The 9273-nt window shown below is 32.1% G+C and overlaps 1 long non-coding RNA gene across 26 annotated transcripts; it reads right to left on the bottom strand.

Annotated features, from left to right (window-relative positions):
* Positions 1 to 2666: 2666 nt before the first annotated feature.
* LOC110939996 lies at positions 2667 to 8572 on the bottom strand. Of its 26 annotated transcripts, none has more exons than XR_004884249.1 (12): positions 8352 to 8572; positions 7796 to 7945; positions 7403 to 7631; positions 7205 to 7329; positions 6806 to 7104; positions 6607 to 6631; positions 6443 to 6494; positions 5572 to 5647; positions 5120 to 5292; positions 4397 to 4454; positions 4174 to 4302; positions 2667 to 2877 (listed from the first exon to the last, which is right to left on the bottom strand). It is a non-coding gene; the product is annotated as an uncharacterized LOC110939996 (long non-coding RNA). The 26 variants fall into 26 exon arrangements; XR_002592704.2 differs by having other exon boundaries at positions 5120 to 5196; XR_004884251.1 differs by having other exon boundaries at positions 5572 to 5606.
* Positions 8573 to 9273: the final 701 nt, after the last annotated feature.

Here is a 9273-nt window from a genome sequence, read left to right as displayed (position 1 = left end):
CTGAAATATCTACACTTAATATGAAAATTATAGTTCAATAATGTGTATTTTTAAAAAGGAAAATTGAAAACTAATCAAAATTACTATCATTATTGTTTTCTTATTTAAGTAGATTGAAACATTTTACAAAACAATTGAATATGTATGTATTTATTGATTGAATGATTGAAACTCATTAATTATATTGACCGTAAAAGTCTTGAATCTTTTAAAAGTTAATAGAAACAACCTTCAAATTTGCAAACTTAAAAAAATAAGTTGAATTAAAATTTTAGTTTTTAGAATGACATTCAAACTTCCGAAGTTAAAACATATTATACAAATTAATCAACAATTAATGCGGCTATAATACTTTAGTACCTTATAGCCTTGAAAATCCTCGTCCTATACATAATAGAATCTCATGTAAATATGACTTCTAGAATTTATAAACATGATTTTAATATTTTAAATACGTAAGTTGAGATCCTGAAAACCAAGCTATAATGATTCAAATTACAAAATGAGGCAACGTAAAACTCTGTTTTCGCTAAGTTAATGAATAAGAATCAAATACAACAGTACCAAAAGAATATCTTACCCATGTAATGTGATTTCTGGAACACTAAGAGCTAGCAAATAAAAATTTTAGCAATCAATATACTTTTACCATCTTATCTATTCATCATTTATTTATAAAACAATAAAAACTAACACATATTCTCGATAGGTCACCCAACTCGACCCATTTGTATCCGTACTAAAAGTTACCCATTTAATCTATTACGCAACCAACCATACCCATTCAATTACCTACTTTACGTTTTACTACCCACTTTCTAGATAACACATTATACAAATCGACCCATTTTGAGTAAAATTTTACCTACAGAAGGCAGAGGAGCACCAATTGATGCAAAACCAACCAAATATAAACAAATGAGAACTTCATAAGAAGTGAATTAGTCCGTAAGTAATTAATGATTAGCTATAAATAAGTAGACCTATGTACCTGATTGAGTGATACTACTTATGTACCCACATAATACAACACGAGCTGATGGAATTACACCAAATACAACAGGAGCACACTAACATTTATCATTTCCTAACTTAAATAACCAATTAGGATACAAAAAATATCTTATATTACTTAACTGATAAACCACATAACATTAAAAATTTCATTGAAGAATTTAAAGAAGAGATCTAAGAATACGAACCTCATAGTTCTTTTTTTCGGTGCGGCTAACGCTTGATTTGTCTTCAACAGAGACAAAGGTTTTTTTTCCTGGTGCGTCTAACACTCGATTTGTCTTCAACCGAGACAAAGGTGAGCTTGAGGTGCTAACGAAGTACTTTAGGGAATAAAGATTCGTATAAAAAATTTGTGAGGACATATATACAATGATTCAATGTAAATCGTATATAATAATGTAGGTTATCACCCGTGAATACTCACGGGTTGACCATCAAAATAATGTAAACAATGAATGTAATTTTTCTTTTAAATGTGTAGGATTGAGAATAGTAAAATTTTCTTTAAAAAGCAGGTAGTCTTCAAAAACAAAAACAAAAAAATAAAACGGATGAAGTATTAGTTTAATGTATACTTTATTTAGAAATGAATAAGGTATTAATTTGGTTTACATAACAATTTAACTAATAAGGTATTCTTTAAAGGGAAAAGTGAATACGGTGCTGTCACACACCTAAGCTTAGGTGCGAAACCTCTCAAAACTACGTCGATTTGATTAATATCAATAAAAATTAAAACAAAAAGCACTTTTTTTACTCTTCCTTTTCGATTGTTGTAGCCTTAAAATCAATAAAAATTAAAACAAAACAAACTTTTTTTACTCTTCCTTCTCGATTGATTGCTGTAGCCAGTGTTTCGTTTTTTCACGAGATCAATCTAAATGGTTGCTCTTTCTTTGATGCAGAACACTACAAAATTAAATCGTTTGTATTTTTATCATTTATTCTCACTCAATCTTAGCCAAAACTCCGTCGTTCTCGATTTCGCTTAGGAATGATTTTTTCTATCGATGATTTAATAGCTTTATTTCAATTTACAAATCTACAATTAAATTCAATCTTGTAGATCAGTAGATAGGTCATCGCAAAGCTAATCCTCACGTAATGATTTAAATAAAGTATTTATAATAGTTATAATTCAATTCCAAATCTAATATGTTTTTATCTGATGGTATGCATGTGGTGATTGAATTGACATCGAGTAAGAAAGATAAGCTTGTAATGCATCAAAGAAAGAGGCACTTTTCAGAGATTGATTTTGTGAATTGAAAGATAGAACACTGGTTAATTAAATGGGCAAAGGAAGGAGTAAAATGTGTATATAGTTTTTATTTTAGGGTTTTTTAATCAAAACGACGTAGTTTTGAGAGGTTTTGCACCTAAGCTTAGGTGTGTGACAGCACCGTATTCACTTTCCCCTTCTTTAAATAAATTAAAAGTTGTAATTTTGAAGTGGGTATTTTATTACCCAATCGGTCACAAAGAATAGCAAGATACCTTTCTAAAAAGTAAAAAAAAAGGTCAAACCAAATAAAGTAGCGGAACACACTATATACATACACACCGTCTACACCCTATTGATTATTTCAAACGTAAACATACCTATGAGAATCCATCCCCACTACAAATAACACACATATATGTCAACATGAAACATAACAAAATCAATTATTATCGGCTTAATATCACTTGGTTAAACAAATTATAGTTTAAAAACTTAATAAGGCCAAAATTTATTAAACTTATATGACTACAACTCAAGCCAAAATTCCTTAATTTAAAAAAAAAAAAAACAAAGCGAGTAAAGTACAGTTTTAAGCCACGAAACCATGAATTTGCTTGATCTTTATCATTGCATATCTGCATAATAAAACACGAAATCTTAGCTGAATAAAAAACTTAACATATATAAGGTTGAAAACCTACCCGATCAAAGGATGATTAAGGTTGATACTTGGTGTAAAACGTCAAAAAGGGGGACCCAGATACAAAAAGTTTCATTTTTTGGTCTGAAGTGACGAAAAGGGCCTAAACTCAGGGACCATTTTAACATTTTACTTGTCACATTTTACAATAATCCCTTTGCAACAGCAATCACAAGTCAAGGCCTTATCTCGTTGTAACAGTAAACACAAACCATGATTTGAAGCATCAATATTCCTTGGTGCAAAGCAACATCCAACACCAACAAAGGTTTCAAAATTGATCAAGAAAACAATCTAGGACGTAAATTAATACATGTTTAGAACCTCTTGACCCGTTTAACCTGTTAAATATGTCTACATGTTTCACTTTCAGCTAATAATTATAAATAGTACTTTGACCCGCCGCGCGTTTCGGCGGCGTTGAAACTTAAAGTAACTCAAACTTATACCGTCTAATATTTGAGTCGTTCCGAACAAAATTTACGTCAAAACATAGACCAACTGAAAACGTACATGAAAATAAGCACGAAAACGTATAACATTTGACCTAACTTGACTCATTACCGAGAAAATTTACGTCGAAACGTTTCCCAACTTAGATTTATAACGAAATGTACTTCAAAATAAGCACGTAAGAAAATAGTGTTTTTAACGTTAAAAAATGGTTCCACGCGTTGGAGCGGAGTCGAAACGTAAAGTAACTCGAATTTATACTACCTAGTAAAAACGAATTATATCTGACCCGACTCGTTTCCAAACAAACCGTAGATCAACAAAAAAACGTACATAAAAATAAGCAAGAAAACGTTTTATTATATTTGACCCACGTGCATAAAAATAAGCACGTAATTCTCGAGGGGGATCAAAATGACATTTTACGAAGTATTTAGAAAACTTAGGGAGTGTAAGTGGCAATGCTAAAACTTGAAGGGTCGAATACACAAAAAGAAGAAAAAAAACCATGGATGGCATTGTTGTAAATATGAAAAAAATAGAGGTTGTGGACACCTCTTTTATAATGATAATGATAATTACCATTGGACCTGTTTTCAACAAAAGAAGTTCATATTGATTGTGCAAGCCCAGCTCTATGTGGCCTTATCATCTAAACTACAGTCTAAAAGGAAAAGATCGACGGGGTAATCATTAAGCAAAACACCGGGGTTTTAGAATACCCTAAACCAGCTTTAACTAAACTAATAATGTATAAAAAAGAGTGCATGCAAATCACCTTTCGGCTTGAGAGCCACTTAAATATGTGACAGGCGACAGGCCGCAACTTTAACTTTTTCTTCCTAAAATCATTTATCATGTCCCGAATTCCAAGCCAAATCAAAGAGTCAACTATTTGATATGACGGCTGCAACAACACATAAAATTATTTATGTAACTGTGCGGAAGTTACGTAAACAGAATGTAAATTTTTGATGTGGTAATTCAACCAATGAACTTACTCTATAACCAGCCGGTTGCTTGACACGAGATAGAGGATGAGGAAATTCGCTTGTAGGCCTGATATGCAAAATTAAAGTCACTTGTAAATAATACTAAGAAATCTTATCTACCCAAAAAAAAAACAATTTTAAAAAATACACTAAAAGCTAGAATCTCAAAGGGGTCAAATGAGTCAAGTCAAAAACTTTAGCTTAAAGGAGAACGGGTCAAAGGTTGAAAGTCAACTAAATCATTTAGCTTATTATCATCATAGTTTTGTTTTTTTATACCATAACTAAAGCATAAATCATTTACACGGTAAATTATAAACAGACAACAGAATGCGTATCCTGGTCAGCCAATCAGACCCGGCCCGGCCTAAAAATGACCCATTTCAACCCAAACTCGTTTGACCCGCTAGCAGACCCACCACCCCTTCTTGTCACCTCTACTAAGAGCCAAACTAAGCTAAGATGTGTGATTATTTATTAGACAGTTCTCTAACATGGCCCATTAACAGCTAGTCGTGTATCAACCATCATGTTCCGAAAAAAAAGTTGCTTGATGCAGTACCAGACAAGAACTTACGTCCAAGGCATTGTGAAAAATATATGAATGGGTATTTTCAGTGCCTCAGCAGTGTATGTCTTGAAACATAATCAGTCCAATTAATGAGTACTTAATAAACAATTTAATGCAATGTAATGTCATGGTTAAAAAGATTAAGCAAGTCAGGTAGTTACCATATATGCTGGGGGATTGGCTATCATTGCATCAGCTTTAAACGGGATTCCAGTATCAACATCTGGTTCTTTGCATGCTGCAAGTAACGAAAAAATAATGTCATTCATCTGACTCCTCTGAACAGGAATTTTTGAAGGACCAAAAGGCAAGAATCCTTTGTTTTTAACCATGTCTGCACATCATACACACATACAAAAAAACTTGATGAACGCAGGATATGAGAATTAAACACATGCTTGTTTATCCCCATGAGATAATCTTGTGTAGAACTAAAATGCTACGAGTAATCTAACCATAACATTTATTAACAATGCCCTTAGATTTTTGAAATCCACGAGATTCCGAAGCAAATCGGAAGATACTTATTAGTCACGTGTTTAGGGTCATCAATTTAAGAAAAAAAAGGAGAGATAGATGCCTTATAAGTTTCGAACAATGGCGGAGCATTTACCATCGCGCTGTCCTCCCACCTCTACCTTCCTTCATCTGCAATCGAAAGCCCCTTGTAATGTACTGATTTCACAGAACTCAAAAACAAAAAAAAAACATATTCAACACAAAATTGATCAAGAAAAACACTTTGATTTAGGGTAAATCGGATAATTATGATGAATACATATTGAAGTAATGAGAGACATCCAACCATTTAGGATGAAGCATAACAATTCAGAAACTAATACAATAAACATGAGTCTTATTGTTTTACTAAAGAATATGCATAATACTGATATGTAGTTGACATTAGCTGAACCTACACGTGGGATAAAAAGTTCATAAAATGGTATCTCTAGATCAACAAACTAAATCATGTTTATAATATACAGAAATTCAAAAAAAGATCTAGTCAGTATATACTATTTATATAATAAATAATATAATTATCAGGAAGTGGCTCTCTATTTTGGCGCAAGAAGAATTCTGTTGATGCTATTAAATTTCATCCAAATTTATTGTCCAATCATAATTCAAAAAAGAAATAATACTTGTCTATTTCAAAATAACACCGTAAATCAACCTAAAAAATATAGACCGAATGGACAAACTTTGTTACCCAGGATTGCTTCCCGGGCTCGGGAAACTTAGTTATATTAATTACTATTTCTTATTAATACAAACATACAGTTCCAGGATTGCTAACGTGTAAATCACACATAATTTTCATTTTATTCACTGTTACTATCATCTACTTTGGTATTTACCAAACATACAGTTCCGGTTACACGATAAATAAAATAATTAATCAAAAAAATAAAAAGATATAATGATAATAATAACAATACAGTATTAAATTATGTCTATAAAGGGAATGAGAGGAAGCATACTTGAAGAACTTAGGTTTGTTCATAGTTCCAGCCCATGACAGCTCAGCATCTCCTGAATTTAGGTAAAAGCATTAGCGTGTGATGAAAGTATCCCTCTATAGTAGCTCCAAACTGGTTATTTATGATACAGCCTAAAATTGTTCACAATATCACATGTTCATCACCTTCCTTCCATTTTCCTGCCTACATCTTTTACATATACAGAAAAAATAAACATATATAATATCTTTTATAACTATTTTAATATAAGGGTAATAGCCAAAATTCAATTTTTACGCGATAAAGACTCCCAGCGCCTCAGGTGTTTTGGTAGTTAGTGTGATATGTGAACATGAATGATGAGAATGTGACCTAAGGACTTACATAAAAACTCATTGACGGTTTGACACTCGTGCAAGTTACGTGTTCAGTTAGTCATGGTGATCCGCTTGCGTTTGTTAGACATTGAAAAGAAAGTTTGAGTCCATGATTTCTTCTTTTTGACTGGTTGAACCTTCTCATCCTTCTTCTCATGAAGTTCGTTCATGTACAATACTACCGCATCCACCGCTCAGTGAAGTCACCTCCACACACTTGCGTTACAAATCATAGTCTAACTGCATCCACCGCTCAGTGAGGTGAACGAAGTCATATTTCATCATATAGCTCTTTTACCTGTCCCACTTTGACTATAAAGGTCAAAACAACAATTTTCCAAAATTGGAATTCATATGAATATATTTTGATTTTCATAAAAAAATTAATATGTATGTTAAAACATACCTTATTTAAGGCAAGTTCATTGTGTCGTCGAATTGAAGCTCCTGCAGAATGTGCTATTTTGACACCAGCATCTTCATCTTCTGATGATTGTTTCTTACCGGCTTTAGTCCTTACTCCATATCTATCTACATGTAAAGGTAGCATTTTTAGCATTTCAGCACAGCCTCACCATAGTATTTAAAATAGGTATATACCTACAGCAAAAACCATGTAAACTGCATGAATAACCTTGCAAAGAAACCAAAAATCAGGAGTCAGGTGATCTTCAAGAGTGAGGATGAAAGGATATTCAGATGCAACAAATACATGTATCTTGATGGCTTCCAAGAACTTGTTTAAGTTGACTGGTGTTGTTAATGTCATGTATTTTATGTTGACCATCTTGTTGGAATCATAAAAAATCTTCATAATAGTTACAAACACTCCACTAAATCACAAAAACATAGAGAACCATCAATATAAACTCAAAAATTATGAAAAAAACCGTTATCCCATTCAAGCATTTCATCAAACACCTTCCGTGCAATCCACAAACTGAAACATTTTTAAACATTTTCCACTAAAAACTCAAATGGGTATTCAAGAACTCACCTTTCCACCAAGATAAATCGTTTCCATATCAACAAATACAGAATCGCTTGAATCCACCATCACCCACTTCTTTTCTCTATCTTCCAACCAGTCAAAATCTACGTCCCTCTCTTGTTTTGGCTACCACCGACTCTGATTTCTCCATAGTAACTGTAAATGGATTCGTAAGAAAACCGTAATCAGAAAAAAAGAAAATGACAGAGAGGAAGATAGTTGTAGGATCAAAATCGAATTTAACATCAAATTGATGAACAAATCTAAACAAAAAACCACTCAACTGAACAAAAAGCTTTTGAAAACATCAACTGTTAGAACTAACTTAACCCTCTTCATCATTAAAAATTCACGTTCAAAATCATAAACCCCTAAATTCAACCAAAAACCAACCTCAAAAACATATAAATCAGAAATTTACATAACAGTTAAGGAACAAAAACCCTAATTGCTCAAAAGATGAAACGATTATTAACAACAAAAACACAAATGGAGAAGTAACCATTTAGGAACAATAAATAGAATTGAAAAATGATTTGGTATTAGGAAAGATTAAACATACCTGATGCTTGAATCGTTCGAATGCATATGCGTGAACCAGAATGGAGATGAAGCAGAATGGAAAGGAAGGCTGTCTAGGGTTTTGGAAAATAACGTAGATGAGTCAAAATATAGCGGGTCAACATACACGGGTCAGATAGGCATCCTCCATGGCGAATTGAGAGTTAGGGTTATGGAGCGACAGAGTTTAAGAGAAGGAGAACGAAGAACCAGATCTAGGGTTTGCAAAAGAAACATATGTGCGTATAAATATAGTCGGGTCATAAATAAACATGATACGGATCCCGCCCCAACCCATATACAAAACTTTTTGACCCATGGTTTTCCCGCCAAAAAGCAAAATCTAGGGCTCTCATAGCTTGACACATCAGCAAAATTTAACACATTTATTATATATAATAGATACGTATATATATTTTATATAATTGCGATCTATAATAGTTTATCGACTGTTTAAACCATAATATTTAGATCTACAAATATTATGTCAAAAACTTATTTGTAAATTGATCAGTATTCCCTAAAAGTTAATGCCTTATGTATAAAATTATACACACCTCTTTATGTTTAAACATATGTATTTAATAAATATTTATACTGCCTTACATGTTATAGATATATATATAGTTATGAATCAACTATATATGTTATATAGTACTATATACATTCTAGGTATGGGGAAGGTTCAAATGAAAACCACTAGTTATTGTGAAAATTCGAAAACTAATTAAAAAAAGCCAAAAAAACATACAAAAATTTTTTTTTTTGCAAACCAAATTTCGCAGGTTTTTTTATATAAACAAAAAAAATTTAAAAAAAAAATTGTGTAGTGCACATGTGTAATACTGCACATGTGTATGTGTACTACACATGTGTATTATTACACATGTGTATTATTACACATGTGTACTACAAAAAAAAAA

Source organism: Helianthus annuus, chromosome 16 (genome assembly GCF_002127325.2).
Source record: "Helianthus annuus cultivar XRQ/B chromosome 16, HanXRQr2.0-SUNRISE, whole genome shotgun sequence".
Classification (NCBI taxonomy): domain Eukaryota; kingdom Viridiplantae; phylum Streptophyta; class Magnoliopsida; order Asterales; family Asteraceae; genus Helianthus; species Helianthus annuus.
The sequence above is the reverse complement of the archived record's forward strand: the minus strand, read 5'-3'. Positions and strand labels throughout refer to the sequence as shown.